This window comes from Struthio camelus, chromosome 1, assembly GCF_040807025.1.
Source record: "Struthio camelus isolate bStrCam1 chromosome 1, bStrCam1.hap1, whole genome shotgun sequence".
NCBI lineage: Eukaryota > Metazoa > Chordata > Aves > Struthioniformes > Struthionidae > Struthio > Struthio camelus.
In genome coordinates this window covers 139,854,560-139,874,733 of record NC_090942.1, presented here as the reverse complement: position 1 = coordinate 139,874,733, position 20,174 = coordinate 139,854,560, and the positions used below count along the sequence as shown (strand labels likewise).

The 20,174-nt window shown below is 40.1% G+C and overlaps 1 long non-coding RNA gene across 3 annotated transcripts in view; it reads right to left on the bottom strand.

Annotated features, from left to right (window-relative positions):
• The window catches only part of LOC104149799 (uncharacterized), a 62,221-nt gene extending 44,673 nt beyond the window's left edge, over positions 1 to 17,548 (bottom strand). The window contains exons 1-3 of one of the 3 annotated variants that reach the window (XR_011136376.1): positions 17,326 to 17,548; positions 9,948 to 10,067; positions 5,534 to 6,338 (exon numbers count right to left, since the gene is read on the bottom strand). This is a non-coding gene — a long non-coding RNA (uncharacterized lncRNA). Of the gene's footprint in view, positions 1 to 5,533; positions 6,339 to 9,418; positions 9,854 to 9,947; positions 10,068 to 17,325 lie in introns of those variants that run through there. The other 2 variants (XR_695395.2, XR_011136377.1) reach the window with 2 other exon arrangements.
• Positions 17,549 to 20,174: the final 2,626 nt, after the last annotated feature.

Below are 20,174 nucleotides of genomic sequence, written 5' to 3'. Positions count from 1 at the left end.
CTCCTTGGCCCAGGCCCCAGGATCTGTACAGCAAGGATTTCTACTCTTCATTTGCTATCCTTTTACTAGACAACAACAAAATACAGACCAGTCTGGGGCTTTTTCAAAAGTCCAGTGGTAAATGATAACTGTGAAGTCCACCTGCCACAGAGGGTGCCTGTAAGTGTAAAGGCAGGGAGGGAGAATTCCTGATGAGGACCAAATAAATAATATATATATCCATAGGTAGGAGGCAATTTCTGTGAAGAGGATATAGGGCTCAGTGAAGCACCATTCTGCTGGAAAAGGGCAATGTTCTTTTAGAGAGTAGCAGTAGAGAGCAAGGAAATAGGTGGGTGTAGGTATTTGAAAGTTAGCAGGGGTATGAAATGAAGGTCATGAGTGAATTCTCATTAACCATGTACCCTGTGAGCTATCATAGTCTCAAGGAAGACTTTAGCTCACACTAAACCTCTGAGTCCTACTCTTGTTTTTAGATTTCTTTTTTCTGAAGGGGATTTAAAAAATATATTGAAAACAAAGTAATTTGAGACTGTCCTGTAATATGCACTTCAGATCACAGATACAGCCTAAATGCTGGCATTTTCTAAGTTTTGAGTGATTCAATTATCACTCTCATACCATCCGCTTAATACAGTTAGTGAATAGAATTAGATTGCAGAGGCTGACTTAAAACATCATCATAAGTAGAGACGCTCAGCTAAATGGCCCCTAATTGCATACCTCTTCATATTTCAGCCAGACATGCTCTAACTCAGATTCTTTTCATACCACCTACTGTTGACCCAATCAGTTTACTGAGAGGTAGCTCTGATGTTCTGCTACTGTCAAAGACAGTGGCAATGTTCATGTGTTATTGTTGTCAGCAATAGGAAAATATCACAAGAAATATGTAGAAGGCACAAGACAAAATGTAGTTGGGGAAAGCGAAGAGGCTAAAGCCAAATTCCCCTTACTGACATTCGTTGTGCTCTTACTTGCCTACTTAGGAATGATTGATCAAATACTTGGCCAAGCAGAAGAGGTAGGGAAAAAAGTCATGATTGAAAGCCTGGAGTCAAAACATCTACAAGACACAACTGGAATGAGAGCTACCAGTGAGGGAGACTTCCTGCCAAGAGTCCTTTAAATTTGGCATTCATGAAACACTCCCGGCAAGAAATTGAGCCAATCTCCCTGGCTTATCAGCTCCACCACACTCTTGTATCCACTAACACTAAGACAAACATTTGCAAGCACCATCTGTGATGGAGATACTTATCATTAGCTACTGGTTATGTTACATATACGACGCAGAATATGCAGGAAGCAGAACAGGTACCAGCCTAAGCAGTAGTAGACTCTCCTTACTCTCTTCCATGCCTATACAGAATACTAACTTCTTTAGAGGATACTTAAATAACCAGCCACATCTTCCCACTCATTTCTGCAACCTGTATGCAAGCAGCTAGATGAGCAATTTGCAGAATCACGAAGCCAGAGTAAAAGAAAAGTTCCCTCATCTACTGGATATTTTTTAGCTTGGTGTCCTAAGAAAACAATGCTTAAGTACCACCATTTTTGAGTCCACTGGCTAACTGCAACTGAATATGATGGTAAAGCACATGTTTAAAAAAGCCTACAAGATATATGCAAACCAGTATCTCAGTAAAGGAAAAAAACCCAAATTAATCCCTTCATTAATCCCTTCATCCCCCTGAGGGAAACATAGTCAGATTTCAGCTGTTACACCTTCTTTTTAACAACTGCTGGCTGGATGACTAGCAAATTTGTCCAATTGCATGCATGTTGCCCTCAGATAGAGGTGTGACAGGGGCTAGAAAAAGGCAACTAAGATTACCGTAAAGTGGGGGAGATTTAGGGATAGGAGACTTCATTTCTCCTACTACTAGTGGAATAACTGATTTTTCCTCTCATGAACTACTAAAGGCTCTTACCAATTGCTTCAGTGTGAGACTAAATAATAAAAAAAGAAACCCATATTGATTACAGTGCAACAAAAAGGCAAGCATTTTAAGTAAGCCTGTATTCTCCTTTGGCCTTTGACCAGACCGCCTGAGATCCCAGATAAGTAGCGACTCAGTGTTGATATCCCCTTAAATTCAAGACTTCAACAGAAAAACTTGAGGGTTACAGGAAAGCCTGTCAACAGTACCCTAGTGCAGGCAGCAGCCTTACTGCAGAGACAGAAGTCACACGTGGTGTTCCAGATCAGCATTTCACTGGCACTAGAAAGACAGCTGCTTTTTGAATGGGCTTAAAACCAATGCCTTAGCGGTTGATAACTATTCTTCCCAGGTGATCTATATAAAGATGGAAAAGAGATGAAAAAGTGTGGAAGAGTAACTTAAGGGAATCTGACTTTATGGAGATGTCGAATTACCTTCAAACCACGCTTATTAACCCAAGGTGTTTGTAGTTAAGGTTACATTTCAAAGAAAGCCAAACACTTTTTTTTAGGAATGAAAATGCACAGCTGGTGCTTGTAAATAGCCTTAAGTCTACCCTGCAGTGACACCTTGAGGGGAAAACATTAAAAATAAATAACCAAAACATGCATTCCAATTCAATGCTAAAGAAACAGGAACAGCAAGACTACCTGGATATACAGCTGCCTGGTTTCCTTGAGCAATCCATGACAACATGGGGCTTTATAGCACCATTCCTGCTGAACAGCTTTCTCTGAAGCCCTACTGTCTCTCACTTTCACCCGTACACAGCCCCTAAATCTGTACTCTCATTTTCCTTTCCCTTTCTCTTTTCCTCTTGAGGTATAGCAAGTAGCTTGTGATTTTTAATAAGATGTTTTGGATCAATGCTCAGTTTTGACCTTATTTCTTCCAAATTTGAAAAACTTCCCTTTTTCAGAATGGGCAACCTTTTATTGCTGTTGCAGTTAGTTGAGATTGCTCTGCCTCCTGGAGAGCAATGAAAGGCTCAAATGTAACCTGAAGGAAACATCCTTCTGTGGGAGTCTGGTCTGGCAGATTTGGCTGTGGGGTTGGCCCTGTGGTAGCCACAGCCAGCTACTCAGCTCTTGCCACTCTCCCTCTCACAGGCTTTTTCTTCTGCAAGTTTTTCTGTTTAACTCTGAAGCCTGGTATCAGGTATAAGCTCTTATATGGGTTTTCCTTTAATCATGACCCAAGAACAGCAACACAGATATGTTCCTGCAAATGGCACCAGTTAGGGCTACACGACCTCATCTGTACTGAGAGTAAAGGCAGATGTTTTGGAAAATGTCCTTTGTGGAACTCTTTCAGCAAATTAAGGTGATCCACAGTCTCTGATGTCAGAGGGATAGTCTGTTATGATGAGAAAGAACAGTTGTAAATGACCAATGCCTCTTTAAAAGGATATTTATATAGAAATTAACACTTGCATAAGATTTCCACAGATCTGAAGTGTATTGGAAGAATCTCCGTGCTGTGCAGTTAAATAGCATATTATCACTCTAAGTACTTTATAACGTCTCCTATGGGGCTTTGATTCAGTGTTTCAGAGATCAGGTAATACATCTGTGTGTGTGGCTTGCAGTCTTAGTGTTTTGATAGTAAACACAATCATTTTGAGCTCAGATAAGCAAGGAAGGGGAAGAGGGAGCTTCTTCATAATATTACTGTCATGTTAAAAAACAAAAGATAACACTGTGTGCTTTTGCTAGGGAGATAAAGGGCACAAAAAATTTTTACATTGAAAGTTACCTGCCCTGGCATACTAATATGAATTAATTTTAATTTCTAATGAGTATGTTTAGTTTGTAAAGCCTTAGAAAATGCAATTGATGTAATTTGGGAAGGGCACAGTCTAAGAAAATGAATCTTAGTACCAAATTCAGTTTAACCCTACCTGTGGAGCTGCTCCTAACTTTCATAATTAAACTATCTTGAATGTCCAAAACCACTTTAAAATATAATTAAAGTGAAGGTTCACGAGTTCAGTCAGATAGTATGGTCAGCAGATCATTTATTGCTGCATGTATGAAATTCCACACATTAAATTTCAGTTAAGATAGACCATGTCACTAACAGCAGTCAGATGTGTCCTATATTTGCTGGCTCTGGAGGAACAGGAAATATTTTTTCTACTCAGTGCAACATTAGTCTCAATTACCTTGAAATGAATCTATTAAAAAAAAAATCAATCTGTTTTTGGTCTGCACTTACAAAACAAAGGATTAATCCATATTTATAGACCAGTATGGGATTCAGCAGGTCAGCATGTTGCTGATAACCCTCCCTAGGATTTCCTACCGATGTGGAACAGGAACAATAGCCTCTTTTCCTGCCTTCCACATGCCAGTAATGCCCACTGGGGATTTAATAAGCCCATTGTAAAAACATGTATGAGGGCATTTTGTCTAGTTCCCAGATTAACCATGCTCCGGCACCGGAGACGCACCGGCTGTCTCCATGCAGAGGCAGCTCACGTGGAGCCAGGTTTATGAGGCTGCGCGTTGAGCGTGACTACACCGTTTCCAGGGCTGCCTTGGGAGACAGCCCCTCCAAGTCAGCTTGTTGTGCAGCCCGGCCCCAGCTCGCCAAACCCCAGTGCACTGCCCGCGCGCTGCCGGGACCGTGCCGCGTCTCCCGGCGCGTGGTCCCTACGCCTGGAGAAAGTGTCCTGGGGACAGTCCCCCCCCCCCGGCCCAGCCTGCCTGGCACTAGGCTAGCGGCACTAAACCTGGCCAGATGTGTCTGCTGGGATGCAAATTAGCGGGACAAAGCTCGGTGTGAGATCTCACGGAAGGGGGAGGTGATATTTATTTACAAACACTTCTAAGAGAGTTGATTTCACCTGCTCCCACCCCTCCTCTCACGCCCACACGCTCACACGCACCGAGACGGCTGCGCCCAGCTCTCGCCCCGATCAGCCGCGTGCGACATGGCGGACAGGGGCGCTGGCTGCCAGGTCCTCGCTGTGTCTCTGGGGCCCCTTGTGATGGCAACAACAAACTACATTTTGGACAGCTCTCTTGCACCCTTCAGGAACTGTCAGCTCTTGTGGGGTGCTCCCTAGTGTCTGGGCCTGGGGGGGCTCGGCATGCCCCAGCTCCCACCCCAGCCTCGGCCTCGTGGCAGCACCCAGTGCCCCCCCAGGACCTGCTCCCTCGGGGCGGGCGGATGGACCCTTGGTGGCCAGCACCAGCCCGTCCACACCGGCCACCCCCCAACACCACCAGCCCCAGCCCCGGCCGCTGGGAGCCTCCCTGGCCTCGCCACACCATGATGCTTGACAGCTAGCATAGAGACGCACTTGGTGCTGGAAAGGAGTTTGAAAGGATGGAGAACTGCTTCACCCACCAAGAGCTTTCCGGGGCCTTTGCAGTAGCGGGGGTCTCGACAGAGCTGCCTCTGCGCGGAGCCGAGCGAGGGCTCTCGCTGCTTCGTTTTAAGCCCTGCCCTGGCTGAGTGCTCGGTGACCCGTCTGGGACAATTCGCCATGAGGGAGGTGGCTGAAATCGGACCACTACGTGTTACAGTTCACTTTGGTTTGGAGAGAGAAAAGATATGTTTCCTTATTGCCATTTATTTCTATTCAACCAGTTTTTACACGCACAGTACCTTATGAGCTCCGTAAAGCTTTAACATCTGAGGTGCCTACACGACTGTAACACAGCCTTGGAGAACTGACGGTTTTCACTGGACAACTCAGCTCTGCATTATTAGATGAATGGAGCTCCAGCCCTCTGTAACTATCATTTACAGTTTTCCTTCGAGACAAGACTACCGGGTGAGCCTTTTAAAATAGGGAGAAAAACAACTTTGAATTGTGCAAATTGCAACAAATAATGGCTAGCTGTATGTATGCCAGTCTGTGCCACAGGGAAGATGGATATTATAAATGTTCTGGGATCCCATTTCATCCTCTTATAGTAGCTTTTTCCTCACCACTGACTCCTCTCCAGTAAAGGTTTTGAATAATGCATATGTAATTTTGTTGTTTTATGCTGTGTTTTGCTTCTAACACAGGCCTGGGACTGTGCATCCCTCCCTCCCCTGAAATTCATAATCTTGGATATAAAGGTTTAATTATTTGTTTCTGCAGAATTTGAATATTTAGAAAACATTGTTTACAGCACACATCACTTTTTCATCAGCATCTCTTGACTTAATCAGATGGTCAGATACTGTCATGCTTTGAAGTCTCCAGTGCCATCTGTAGAAAGCCCTGCAGGCTTGTGTGCCGTGCCAAGAGATTTTGTTTGACAGCCTTTATTTATCAGATGGGTTTGTAGGCAGCTCATTACCAAATGATGAACCTTCCTGTCTCTGGTTAATTATCAACTTCCATGTCTGTTGGGTGAGATCAGCTCACTTATAAACGAGTATTGGTTCCTGTAAAAAAAGATTGTTTTCTTCAGCTTTTTACTGCATCATTTAAGAGTAAATCAGCATTTCAGATACTTTAATCATAGTGGCCTTCCATTCTTCTGTATAGATATCCTGATAAGTTTAGGCCAAGACAAAGGAAAAAAAAAGAGGTGTACACTAGTACACTATACTGGTCAGCTTTGACAAATTCTTTATTTCTGCTCTAGTGCACACATGCTATTATCGTAAAAAGCCAAACCCTTTCCTCCTGTCATTCCACTGACTTCAGAGAAGCTGCACAGACAAAAATTTGGCCAGAACAGTCTAAAGTATATATTTTCTCCTTTCTAAATTAATATAATTAAATAAATACAAAAAATTGGTTAAAAGATTCATGTGTTTCTGTGTTAAAAGTTGTGGTGCTTATTGTAGGATAAAGTGTTCAGGCCTTTCAGGCCAGGCTCTGTTTTATTCTGTGGCTGGAGACCATCCATTGCATTTTGGGTACTAGTTTATTTTCAGAAGCTGTTAGTTTTGTTTATTATTTTATCATTCACCACTCAATTTTGTACAAACATGGATGAACACATTTGGCCCCAACATCTTTCTGTGGGCCAAAGCAAGACAGCAATAGGAAATTACATCAGAACATGAACTGCATTATTTCAAGAGAGGCCAAGCAAGCAAAGCTTCAGGTGCCACCAGGTGCAGTTCTCAGAAACTGAGAACTGTAAGTTGTAACCCAAGGCTTACAAAGTCCCACAGCACACAGGGGCTGACATCCACACAGTAGGCAAATACACACTGGTCCCAAGGGGAGGCTGAGCACACCACAGTCACATCAGGTCTGCTCCCAGTGCACAAACCACTGCACCCCACGAAGGCAAGGAGTACTGCCAAGAAATGATGGGGTTAACCAGCAAGTCTCATGCCTGGAGGAGATGCTCCTAGCTTGGCGTGAGGGGTACTACGAAATAAGAAAAACAACTTGAAAAATACAGGACTTGAGGCTACAGTACCCAGCAAGAGAAGAACTCCCAGTGTGAAAGCTTAACAAGAAAAACAAAACAATTCCTCTCCAAAAAACGGGTTCTGTATTCCCATTATCTCTGCAAACAGAATCGCACAACTCAGAAGAAAACATTTATTTTTAAACTACAAAATAGCTACAAAATGCACAAATAGAAATGCCATTATCTTGCTTAAAAAAATCTGCATGAATTTTCAGAAGTGACAAAATGTCACTTACGTAGGATGTAAAACAGATGTACCATGCTGTCCAGCTGGCCCTCTACCCTGTCTATGGCTATGCATCCTTCAAGAGGTATCTTCTGAAATGCATCTATATATGCATGAAAACTACATTATGTTATGTATATAAACTACATTTAAAATGGAGAGGGAAACAATTTCTTTGGAAAAATGCATACCATCATATTTAAATGATGCTTTGTAATTATATGCTTTAATTAGGAGATTATAAATTAATTTACTCATAGTAAGCATCGATCAGATTTTTATAACAGACTTTTGAAATCATAATGATAAATTAGCTGTTTTAAAAATTATTCTATCGGCCAGTCAGCGCTAATAAATGATTAATTGCAATTCCTGCTTTAATCACTAGGTGGCATTTGGCTGTGTTGGAAGAGTGCAATTTCACAGAATTTTGGACATCAAAAGAAATTTAGTATTGCATATAGAGCAATGAAATGTAAGCAACAGTTTAGTGACAGAAGTGAGGATGCGGAAGGATGCTAGATATACATTCAAAAATGCTAGAATAAATACACAGAAAATATCATTAAAATAATTCAAAAACTACTCTAAGGTGCACAGTGGTACAAAGGCTTAAGACTAAGCTCTGGCTAAGCTTATTATTGACAGAACAGCAACTGTTAGTCTTGTGGCCATGTTTCAAGAATCAGCCCATGCCAGTCAGGTGGAATCTAGGAACGTTGTCTCTCTACAGTTCTCGTGATGCCTACTGTAAGAGGGGCTATATTGCCATTAAATGTTGCCTGTACTCTTGCTGAAGACTAGCTTGCAGGCAGAAGACAGACCCATGGTCTCCTCTCTAGCTGGGACTGTCCCTTGGCTCATTAAAAAAAAGAAAAATAAACAAATTCTAGACTCTTTCTGAAGCAGTTTCAGACCAACTGTGCAAACACTACACAGCTGCAGGTGCCCTGCAAGTCTGAGGCACCTGGGCTGCCCCGGTGCTGCTGCTCATGTCCAGATCTCCTTCCGGTCCATGCACAGTCGTTCTGAATCACTCCCCACCCTTCCTTAGAGAGCTTCCAAATGCAGTTGTCCCACCAGATCCAGCAAGATCAAGGTAAAACAGGCCTCCCTGGTTAGGAACCACTCAGGCGGCAAGTTCCTCTCCTCCTTTCTTTTATCCAAACTGGTGCTTCATCTTAATACTGATATAGGTGTTGCCAAGTCCTTGTGGCCCATGACTGTATGAATTCAGTATGCCAGGGGTACAGCTTTGTTCCCCATTGAAGAGAACTTATATTTCAGTCTCCTGCTAACCGTGTTGCATTCCAGCTCCAAGAAGGGGGCCAAGTCACAAAGATGTCAATATTTTGTTCGTCAATTAAAGGACAAAGTCAAGGTGGAAAAAAGTCTTTTGCAAGGAAAAACTATGTTTTGTCCTTCCTTTGGAAGGGAGAAAAATTGATTACAAACTGTATTCTTAGTTTTGTTGTTGGCTTTTCAAGGTCTCATACCATAGTTAGGGACTAATTATCCCTACAATAGTTTCCACTGAATCCTAGGCATGAATTACTTCTAGATGTTTACTATGTAGGCATGGGCAGGGGGCTGGAATATTTTTTTGTTTCATTTTAAATGCAGGGTTGGTAATGTGCAAAACCGCTGCCATACAAAAACAAGCATGCTTACTAATAATAATACCGTGAAACAGTAAAGAAAAAGAATTAGGCAAATACAATGCTTTGAATTTTCTTAAATTCAAAGGCACCAAGTCTATCCCTACTGACTCTTTGTCAAGCTGAAAAATACTAGCAAAAATGTTGAAGTACATAGTTCACACCAGTTATTTCCCCATAGAGTCATCTGTAGACATATGACTGTTGAGTGGTCCCTTTTGCTAATATTTGCAAAAAACCTGAAGCAAATAAATGAACTATTGGGTGTTTAGGCAAACTCACAGTGTATTTAGTCACCTGAACAAATACTAGACTTTATTAGTATGCTTTAAGAGAGCAGCCTTTCAGTTGATTTCCATCAGAATTATCTACATAATGCACATGTTATAAAGGAGCACATTTTCCATCTGATGAGGAGGCAGCTTCTCAGAAAAAGTTCACAGTTCACATCACAAGCTTTTTATTGAGCCATTTATTTCATCTGCTCCCTTTAACACTCCACCACCTCATCCCGAAGGCTCGTAAACACGCAGCCAGGAGCACTAACAGAAACTGTTGAATTAACAAAGTTGTAGAATTGCAGTAATTTTCTGCATTCCATTTTACCTCCTTCATATTGACTTCCTTCAGAGAGATCTCTAGCTAAAAGCAAGAATTGAAACATGATGTCCATCTGAAGGTGAGGCAGCTGCATGAGACTAATGCATTAACCTGCTCACTGCAAATGGTTCCTTACCTGAATCCTAATCATCACACACAGGCTGCCAATCTCAAGCCATAATGACAAGAACAGTTCCTTTCCACTGTATTTGCTCTCAGGTCTGCCGTCTGCATCCACCCACCACCAGCAGCGCTCCTGGGGAAATGGATCAGTCAATTAGTGCTGGGAATACAGAGTCAGACAGTGGCATTTCGTGTTAAAACTGGAAATGGAGATGTTTATTTTATGCCATTGCAGTAGAAGTGACATCTAAGTACCTGCTTCCTAAAAAAAGATGATTTTACTTCAAGTTTAAAGCAGCAGCTCTCTTAGCTGGATCATTCCTAGCAGCTGAAAAGCATGACCACGCCAGGGTTATCCAGACTTGTGTGTCCCAATCGCCTGTAAGCAAACAGATGCCTACAGCTTTGTCTCTAGGTCACTAGAAAAGTACTCCCAAATTGGGATCTGCCCCTTAATTTGGCAAACTTTTTTGATTCTCTATCACTGCAGACAAGAAACTGAGACCAACGGAGAAAAATAAAGACTTTTTTTTACAAATTAGAGTATGTCAAGGGGAAAAAAAATCAAAATAATTCACAGAACAAATTCGGTGCTTTCTTACTTAGCTCACAGAGCTTCCAGAGCTATAAATAAACCAATAGTATAATACCCTGTCACTGTCATTTTAGCAACGTGTGGAGCTATTTATGTGAATGGGAGTACTATTTATACTACTGTATGTTCCAAAGCATTATCTCCGCTGGTGACGCAGCACCCACAGCAAGAGCCATGTCCCTGCAGACTAGGGGCATGAAAGCCCTTTAAGCCAGCAGAGCTCATGAAAAGTGCTGTGTGGAGAGATAGGACGTCCCCTGTGTCACTGAGCCCGACCTCACTGGGAGCCTGTCCTGGGGAAGAGGGGAAATAATAGCAAGGGAAGGCCTTTGCTAAAGCAGCTGTATTTAAACAGGCAGCCCCTTCCACCACAGTTTCTGAGATCATAGCTTTGTACCTACTTTTGTCTCCTTGACCTTTTTGACAGCAGCTAAACTAACACAGATAAGTTCCTGTGCACTCAGCACCCTGCAGCACCCTGCAGCCTTCAGAGAGGCATTCCAGCAGCACTCTTTGCTTGGGGAGGGGAATTTAAAATGGCCAGCATCACACTCATCATTTCACAGAGCGTGCAGTGGAAAAGCACGGTTTTCCATGGAGTCCTGTCTCCTGCTCTAGTTGCTTATAAAATACTTAGTGAAGAAAGCAAACAGGACACATAGTGAAAAGTCACTTCAATTTTCCAGTCTCTAAAAGTACTTTTGGTGTTTGGTTTCATATTGCATGGGAATAAACTACCTACTCAACTAATGAAACAGTCACAGAGCTACTCCTTCGCATTCCTGCATACCTAATCTCTATTCCTCTCAAAAGGAAATAGCTGCACCTGAACTGACTTTTGGGAACTGGCCCTGGTCCTTGCTCTCCCCTGACCTATGCCCAGCGAATGTGGGCGAAAGCACTCACTGGCCCAAGTCAAAACCATGCTAGGAAGACTGCTAACAGTTTGTGCAGATGATGCGTGCTTGAACCCAGGCACGGGCTTGGACAAGCAATAGCCAGAGCACCCCCAAACATGGTGCAGCCCTCAGAGCGTACCCCGAGGGCTCATCTAAGGAAAAACTGCAAGGTGGCTCCCAGCCCTTACTACCCTCTTTACGCTGTAAAGAAGCCGTGTAGGCTTCATAGGAAGAGTACAGTAAAATCATGTTTGTGTGGTGGAGAGCACCCACCACTTCTGAACAGGAGTGTTTTCCTGTTATTGTGAAACCTCTTGTTTGCACTGCTAGTAAAGACAATCAGAAAACAGCAACTTAAAAATTCTCAGTCTAATTTTACATAAGACATCCATTGTACGTAGATTCATGCAACTTAATTCACAGCATAATCTGCTATTTTAAGAATCAACAAAGGCCAACTGCAGACACATGCACTTTCAGTAAACAGCATTTTACTCTGTCCTTGATTACTAATCAGTATATAGGTTGTAAACTAATTTCATATAAATATTGCAGGAAGATTTAAACACAATTGTATTTGTTATGAGAATATTTGAAGGAACATATTTTGCCAATCTCAAATGATATACTGAAATCAGGCTCTCTTTTTCTTTTAAAAAAATTCTTTGCATTTTCAGGTATCAAATGAACTTCACTATTCTTTTTATAGTCACAAATTCTTGTTTTCAAGAAAATAGAAGGGTAGATTTATGTCTCTAACACCTGTGGAAAAAACAAATTTGTAAATGGTTTTGTAACTGCAGTAGGTTACAAATAGAGAATGCCAGCATAGCCCAGTTAGATAAGATTTACTCTCATTCTGAACAGATTGGTAAGAGAGTCAGTCCATCACTAAGGTGAGGTAAATCAATGCACATTACCTGCAATAAAGAAAAGACCGATTAGCGAAAAGAAAAAGCCTGTTTAAATGTATAGGAAGCATTTAGGAATGCATTCAGCATATAGGAATTTATACATGTTTTGGGGGTAAGTGAAATAAGGTACCAATGTTACTTAGCACAGACAGATGTCTTTGAAGCATTTTATCAGCATTAATTACCTTGTAGAAGCCTCTTAAGATGAATTAAAAGGCTCTTTTCTAACATTTTCTCACATCTCATTTTCTAACATCTAAACTCTTTGCATAGGCAAGAGCACAGAGGTATATGAAAGAATGCCTTACAGAAAGAAAGCTAATTCCCGGGTTGTGGTCTGTGGATGATCAAGATCACCTTAGGCTACCTTACAATTAACTCACTGGTGGTCTAATGTTAGCATTCTTCATCATTTCAAACCGAAAAGACAATCACCTTAACTAGATTAAATGGTTCTAATGTCACTTTTTCATTTCATAGTACCTGTCACAGGGTAGTTGTATGATTTTTGAGTAGGTGGGTAATGGCCATAAAATTCCTTATGCTTTGATTGACACATTCAAAACAATTTGATAATTCCATCTGGAGATAAATAGTCCTTATCAATACTTGAGTAAATAGGCTTTGAGTTGCTTATTGTATATCTAAAGTGTTATTTTGGAAGTTTGAAATGTGAACTCTTAAGTGTTTCTCCTAAGTATATTCCTTCTCTGGAATATTATTAAAAAATTTTGAACCAAAAATGAAAAAAAAATATATATAGTATTTTTATCATAGCTTGGAAGAGGAATGGTGTTCCTCTGCCCTGAAATGATACGTAACTTGAAGAATGATTTCCCACAGTTCACTTCTAAAGTCCGATTTCCTTTTACAACACACCTTTGGTATTCAAAGCACATGTATTCCAGCATTTGTTCAGTCAAACCACAAAATGTGCAGTTTGGCATGAAGATTTGCACTCTGTTAATTATTGTAAAAGGCTGAAATTGTTACATTCTTGAATATGGACATATTATTGGGCCAGTTTACTACAAACAATTTCAAATAAAACTGAGGCATCACATCTGTTGTAAGTAAAAGGAAATATGTAAGAATAGGGACTCAGAAATAAACTGTGGATAACTGCAAAACAAATGTAACCCTAAACTTATTGCTATGTTTACTATTTATTAGTGTCTTTATCTTAGGAGGCTCAGCCAAGTTGCAGCTATTCAAAAATGACACTAACACTGACAAAAGCCGGGCCAAAGGGGTAGGATATATAATTGTGAATTTGGATCTGCTAAATTCACTTACTCCCATGCACCAGTGGGAACTCTGGGGGATCAAAATCAAGCTCTAAAGCATAACATGGATATTTAGGGATGCAGATCTTGGAATCTTTTAGCTGGTTCTCCAGGATGAGGCTAGGATTTAACCCAAAGACTGTAGGACGTCTAAGAAGGAATTTAGAATGGGGAAAAAGGAGGCAGGGGATAGGAGGAGAGATTACATTGGATCCTAAGAGGTTTAAAAATTGACATTCAGATGGGAAGGGTAGTCATAACTCTAGAAAGACTAATTGCTACCTCCCAGCCATATGAGAAGAAAATGCTGACATTTTGAGGGTTTTGCAGTTTTAAAAGTGAAGATTCTTATTTTCAAGCATATAGCCAAAAACAAACCCTGCAGCTGAAATGCTAGCCTGGAAGGTAAGTGAGATGGGTTTAACAGGCACTGTAAGAGGGCATTAGAAATAGCACTGGGCAAGATGAGCACCCATGAACTGCATATGGCTCAGAACTGACCTTTCTCCAGGCTGGTTGTATCATTTGGATAGAAATACATGTATATGAGCTGTCAAATATGCTACAAATTCCAGTAACTTCAAGAAAATGTGTTTCATATAATGTTAAAAAAATCATTAGAATAACCTCAGGCTACCTTCAGTCAATTAAAACACTCAAATTCTGCATCACTGATATTGTCAATGTACTACTGTTCAGAAATGCTACTAATTTACAGACGGTTAATGTAGATTTTTCGAAGAATCCTATCCGTTGCAAGTGTTTAAAAAAGAATAGTTGTAGAAGGTTCCCATTTCAAAATGACAGAACTCTTTTGTTCTTCCATCCTTTTTTTGTCTACAATATGTCAATTTATCCAGAAAATACTCTAGTTTGTGCAAATTCATATCTTCCAGCGGAAGAATAGAGTGGGGATTTATTCCTTCCCCTAAGCATTTCCAGTCTTTTTTTGTCCAGAGAAGATGAGAAGATTATATAGATTTATGATAGTTCAGTGAATTATCTAGTTATAACTTCAGCAGACAGAATATTCACGTATTGGAAAAATGCAATAAGCATGGGTCATTTATTCATCTTGTTGATTATTTCTGCCAATTCTACTTTACTATCCAATCCTAAAGAAAGGAAAAAGTTTTTAAATTAGTAATTTTTTCAAAGGTAAAACACTCCAGCAAGAAAGAATCCTATTTTTCTAGTCTCTGGATGAAATACATCACTCATTCACAATAAGTTATATATGCACTCAGTACATAACTAAAAAAAAAATTATTTGAAAAGAATGATACTGACATATTCTTTCCATAAAATTACAGAATGCTGACCTCTATCTAAATAATACAACACTTTTATTGAGAAAGTGGTACGTACTAGTATGGTAGCTTGCACTGTAATAGTTCACTTAGTTTAGCAGTGAGATGGAAACACTGAGATACTACCTCAGGAACATAGTTGTTTCATTTCTGCATTTGTGCAGGCACTCCAGATAAACGAAAGACAGATTATGCTGCAGTGCACATGACTGTCAAAATCACATGCAATAAACTGAAACTGTAAATTCTTAAGCATTTTTGTTAAACAATCAGAACTGAAATGCCCTGTTGGAGTAAATATAAATCATGTGCTTTGAGAAAGTTAGTCAAGACATCACTCGGGAAAAAAAGTCCCATCAGCATCAGAAGGTTAAAGATTATCCACACTGGAATCTTTAACTTCAGCTCTCTTCCTTTTACAAGTCACCTGCTGAGGTAGCCATAACTGCTATTCATAGGATCACTTTTGTATTCACCGTCCTGTCAGTAATGTAAGAGCAATTTTTGGATGGGACAGAGAAAGACAACATTCTTGCATCCAATATGATCATTACATAGATTATTCAGCATGGGTAAGAATTCATAATGTAATGAATATGATTACAAATATGAACTCTTACCCATATTAAATATTCTAGCAAAGTTCAGGGGATCTTCAAATCCAACACCTACTCTCAGTAATTGTTTTAGATTATGCCTCTTTTCAAAAATCCGGCAAATAGTAAAAAGAAAAGAATACTGAACTGGTCTCACTGTCTCTGTTATCGTTTCTTCTTCCGGTTGCATTGAAAAATATACATACCTACAATGTTAGGTGATTTTCTCTGATGTAACTTTATCTTGGTCAACTGATTTTGGATGAAAAAAGAAGATAGTAGAAGTTTTCTGCATTTGGACACATCTGGATGACTTGACCATTAAGAAATATCATTCTTTGAAACAAGAAAGGAGAAAAAAAATCTGCCAAAAAACAGAAATACACTCCTCTTTGCATTTCTACAAAGATGACACAATAAGAATTCATAACTGAATGTAGACAATAAAATTGAAGTAGTATATTAATACATTTGATTTTTCAAAAATGTGGTAGAGAAAAAGCAAAATGAAAGCAAACTTAAAATGGTTATAGATAGAATTAAAACCCACTGCCAATAGAGACTAATAGAGTTAAATTAAGAATGACCCTTAGTTATTGAAATCTTAGAAAACATCCAGCGTTTATCATCTTAATCAGTGAGGATGTACTCAGCCAGGACAGGACGGAAGGTGAGGTGTGGGGATGGGGAAAGGAACTGTTTTTTTCTGCATTTCACAGTTACTTATTTGAGTGCCCCAGGCACTTGAAAACTTTATCTAGGCGTGTTTTGCATCAGGGACATAACCTGAAGATAAAAGGTATCTGATTTAACAGAGTTATGTCCTTTGGAGAAGAAAATATACCTGTTTCCTACATGACATAATGAGGCAAAGTTAATTTTTGCATTATAAAAATGACTGACTTTTTGGTCTCGAGTATTTGATTATTTGGGGGAGGGAAGGAAGCATGAAGGCTCTCAAGATGTGCTATTGGTATAGCCAGCACTAGGAGGAACAGTACAAACTGTACAGAAACAGTCGAGTTCCACCAGCCATGGGGATTTTGGAAGTTTTTGCAACTTCTATTTTTCCCCTCATGACTGCGAACCCTTCAAAGGTAGGATTATAAAAGAAGACTTCAGATGTTAAGTTCGAAATTGTAACCGGGACTCTGAGGAGAGGAAAGGGGGGCAGGTACAGAGAGAGCAGGCACAGCATGCTTTCGAGAACTCATTACGAAGCAGTTGTCTTTATAGCCTCTCTGCATAGGTAAGGATTGCAGCTGGGCAAATGATTCACCATCTTTCCATTTAGACAACGAGGAGGAGGATTAGTTAACCTGACACTGCTTTAACAAACTGCGGATCTGATCTAATTACCACAGTTAAGCAACAGGGTTTGGGAATGCAGAATTTGAAGCAGAGACTGGACTAACATAAACCTGCCACTGAAGCAGTTCTTGCTCTAAATGCTTTATAAATAGGCAGCTTCCGTCTTGCACCTATGAATTATGAATTTCTCCAAACATAAAAGGGGTAAAGTTGTCACATACCAGAACCTGAGGTCCCAGAAAAGACCAAAGTAATATCATATTCTTAATGCAATCATTACTATGACTAAATAGGAGTATTAAACATCCTACTCCTTTTCCTTTCCTTGGGAGCATTTGGTAGGGCTTTTCTTTTGCCTCAGAACTCCTGCTATGTACTAAATCAAGATCATCACTTTGTTCTTACACAGTGGCATGTCTAGAACGCAGAGAAAAGGAGTCAAAAAAAAAAACAAACTTCAAAACAAACAAAAAGCCCTACCTTGTCCTTAGGTCCATTCAAGCTTTTAAATCCTCGCACCAACACTTATCTTCCACTGCTTTAATCTTCAACTCTCTTGGATGAGTAGGGAGATGAAGAGAAGAAAATTCCCATTATTTGGATACTCCTTTTGCTGTCCCTGTCATCTTTTTTAATAGTCTGTAATGAGTAACTTGTTCATGGATAGATATACTAGCATTATTATTTTGTCTCCTTACCACAGGCAGCATGACTCAAAAAAGAACAGTCATGAGACAGTCACAGTCCCCAAATTGTCACAAGCTATGGAGAAACAAATTAGTAGCTGAAAGGGGAGACTTAACTCTCGTTACCATAAACAATCCAGCAATCTTTTGGCTGATTATAAAAGAAAAAAGGAAGTTATTTTAAAAGGAAATATTACTATCCAACAAAGAGAATGCTCTAGAGCAGACAGGTTTTTCCTGAAAGGTCTGAGAATAACAGAGGCAACCACTGTACAGAAGAGTAGTATTATTTATTATACTAACTTGGCTGGAAAAACAAGAGTTTTTTGATACATAATCCCTCTTCTTATGCTTTAAATCATTTGGACTTTAGAAGCACTTTGATAGACAAAAAAGAACATTTAGGCATGACAAGTCATATTTTCTATACCAGGCTTCCCTTCTGCATCCAAAGTCTTTTCAAATGGTTGGCAATAAAGCCATTGCAAGGTGCTTTGTCCACATGCTGATCCCTGCCCTGGCCAGAGATATAGAGCCATTTCTACAGTTATCTGCCAGCCTTTACTGAAGCCTGCTGGTTTTCAGCAATCAAAACTGTATTTAAACTTGCAATAAGATGTGCTCCCTTTGGGGTCAAGACAAGTTGGCTCTAGGTGTAATTTTACTACCTTCTAAAAAAGTTGATGCGTCAGAAAGCCCCTCCTGCGCGAATGGGTTCTAGAGGTGCAGGTGGACAAAGTTACCAGAAAACAGCAGGCTGAAGAAAGGAAAATTACATGCTGAGAAGCAGCATGTGAAAGTCTCCCAGGAATTGATACGGTCCAAGTAAATCCACAAGAACTGATAAATTCAGGACAACAACAGCCTGCTAACTGTATACCAAGCCAGTAGCACACACAAGCATTAACAGTGGGTTGCACTACTTGGTCCATGTCCAAGCAGGCAGCAGGTGCTGCATGCAAAGACTACTGGATTATATATACACAGCTGGTAAAGTAAAGGGTCCTCTGAGGGACTTTCTGAACACCTGCCTGGAAGCCAGAGGTCCCAGGGTTTGGGATAGGCCTCCCAACTGCTGCTCCAACCAGGTAATTATGAACAAGTGTGTGAGTGAATGTGTTGTACGAGCAGTTATCTCCTATCACTAACAGCTTTATTAACAAAAAGTGTTCTGTTGGTTGTTATCCTATCTCCGTGGATTCAATCCATTATCAGGGAAAAGGGAATCTACAACAATCAAGCATCCAATGATTTTATCAGGTATTTCTAGGCAATACCAATTCCCTGTAACTAGGATTGCTGTTGCCATTAATTGGCTTCATTTCTCAAATGACTTGCTCAAAAAGCACTTTTAAAGCTCACAATATCGAAATTTAGAAAATTGGGACTCCTACTGTTCATGGCAGAAACATATTAAATCAACCTAAGTAGTTTTCCTAATCAATGCAGTTTGGACTCTCCATTTGAACACCAGCATGTGCCAAGTTTAATCATCATAACCTAAATAAGCTGAAAGTTAACTTCTGTAATCACTTTTACCTCTGAAAGGTAAGTGAAAGAAAGCACATACCTTTAAACAAATTCCCATTGCTGACAGTGTGAAGAGATCCTACAGAGCCTGGAATACTTGAGTACAAACTACCTACATTTTTCCATGACGTTAGGCTCAGAAAAAAAAAAAAAGCAGAAAACCCCCAAGTATTTCTAGCAGTCCATTTAGATTTTGGTACATGAGGAGATATTGTTAGTGCTGTAAAGATATTTTGTATATGCAGCACACCTACCATTTGTACCACTACCAGTAAAACCTCTGCCATGTCATCACACGTTACTGTCACTTGGAAAACTACTCACGGGAGTCCTTCAGGGCTTTAGCAAAGCTTATAACAAACTCATCTGACAAAGATCTGCAAAGTAAGCATTCACGCCTCTGGAAAACCTCTTTAATAGGAACATGTTATTGAATGGGTTATTATTCTACTCTAATAATTACGTGACTCTTTCTCTCTTCCACGCTTCCGTGATTTTACTGTTTGCTGCTTCTAAACAACGACAAGTGAAGTCAGAACTCCAGGAAAGTAGAAATGGGTAATTTTTTTCCTTAGTAGCTTTTCTTAATTCAGCCCACTCTACTAGTTTAATAAAGGGATGAGAATACAAGTGGAAGTTTCCCTTTAGAGACAGATGCACATATTAAGGTTAATTACTACATGATACCAGGTTGTTAAATAAGGGCTAATAAAAACCAACTGCTGGACTGTTTACACTGCTTTGCATAAACTCCTTCAAGCGTCTTGCAGTGAATAGTAGTTTTACTGCCCCGAAAGTTTCTACTCCACTGGGTTACCAAGGTAGTGCCCTTATATGCAAGCTACAGGATTGCATTTTGAAATTCTTCCTTTCATCTAAAATTGTTTATAGCACAGTACTTTCTCCTGGAAATTCCAGTAACAATTAATTGCAAGCCCTTACAATGAACTCTCAGCTTTGACTTCGGGCTGAGCAGAACTATGGCTTAAAAAAGAAAGGTATTTTTTGTGATTCTTTCTCATCCAGTGAATATAGAAATTTTCATGTCTGTGATCATTTCTTAAGACATTCTTGACATTTTCATGTAAACTTCCCTTTTATGTATCCAAAAAA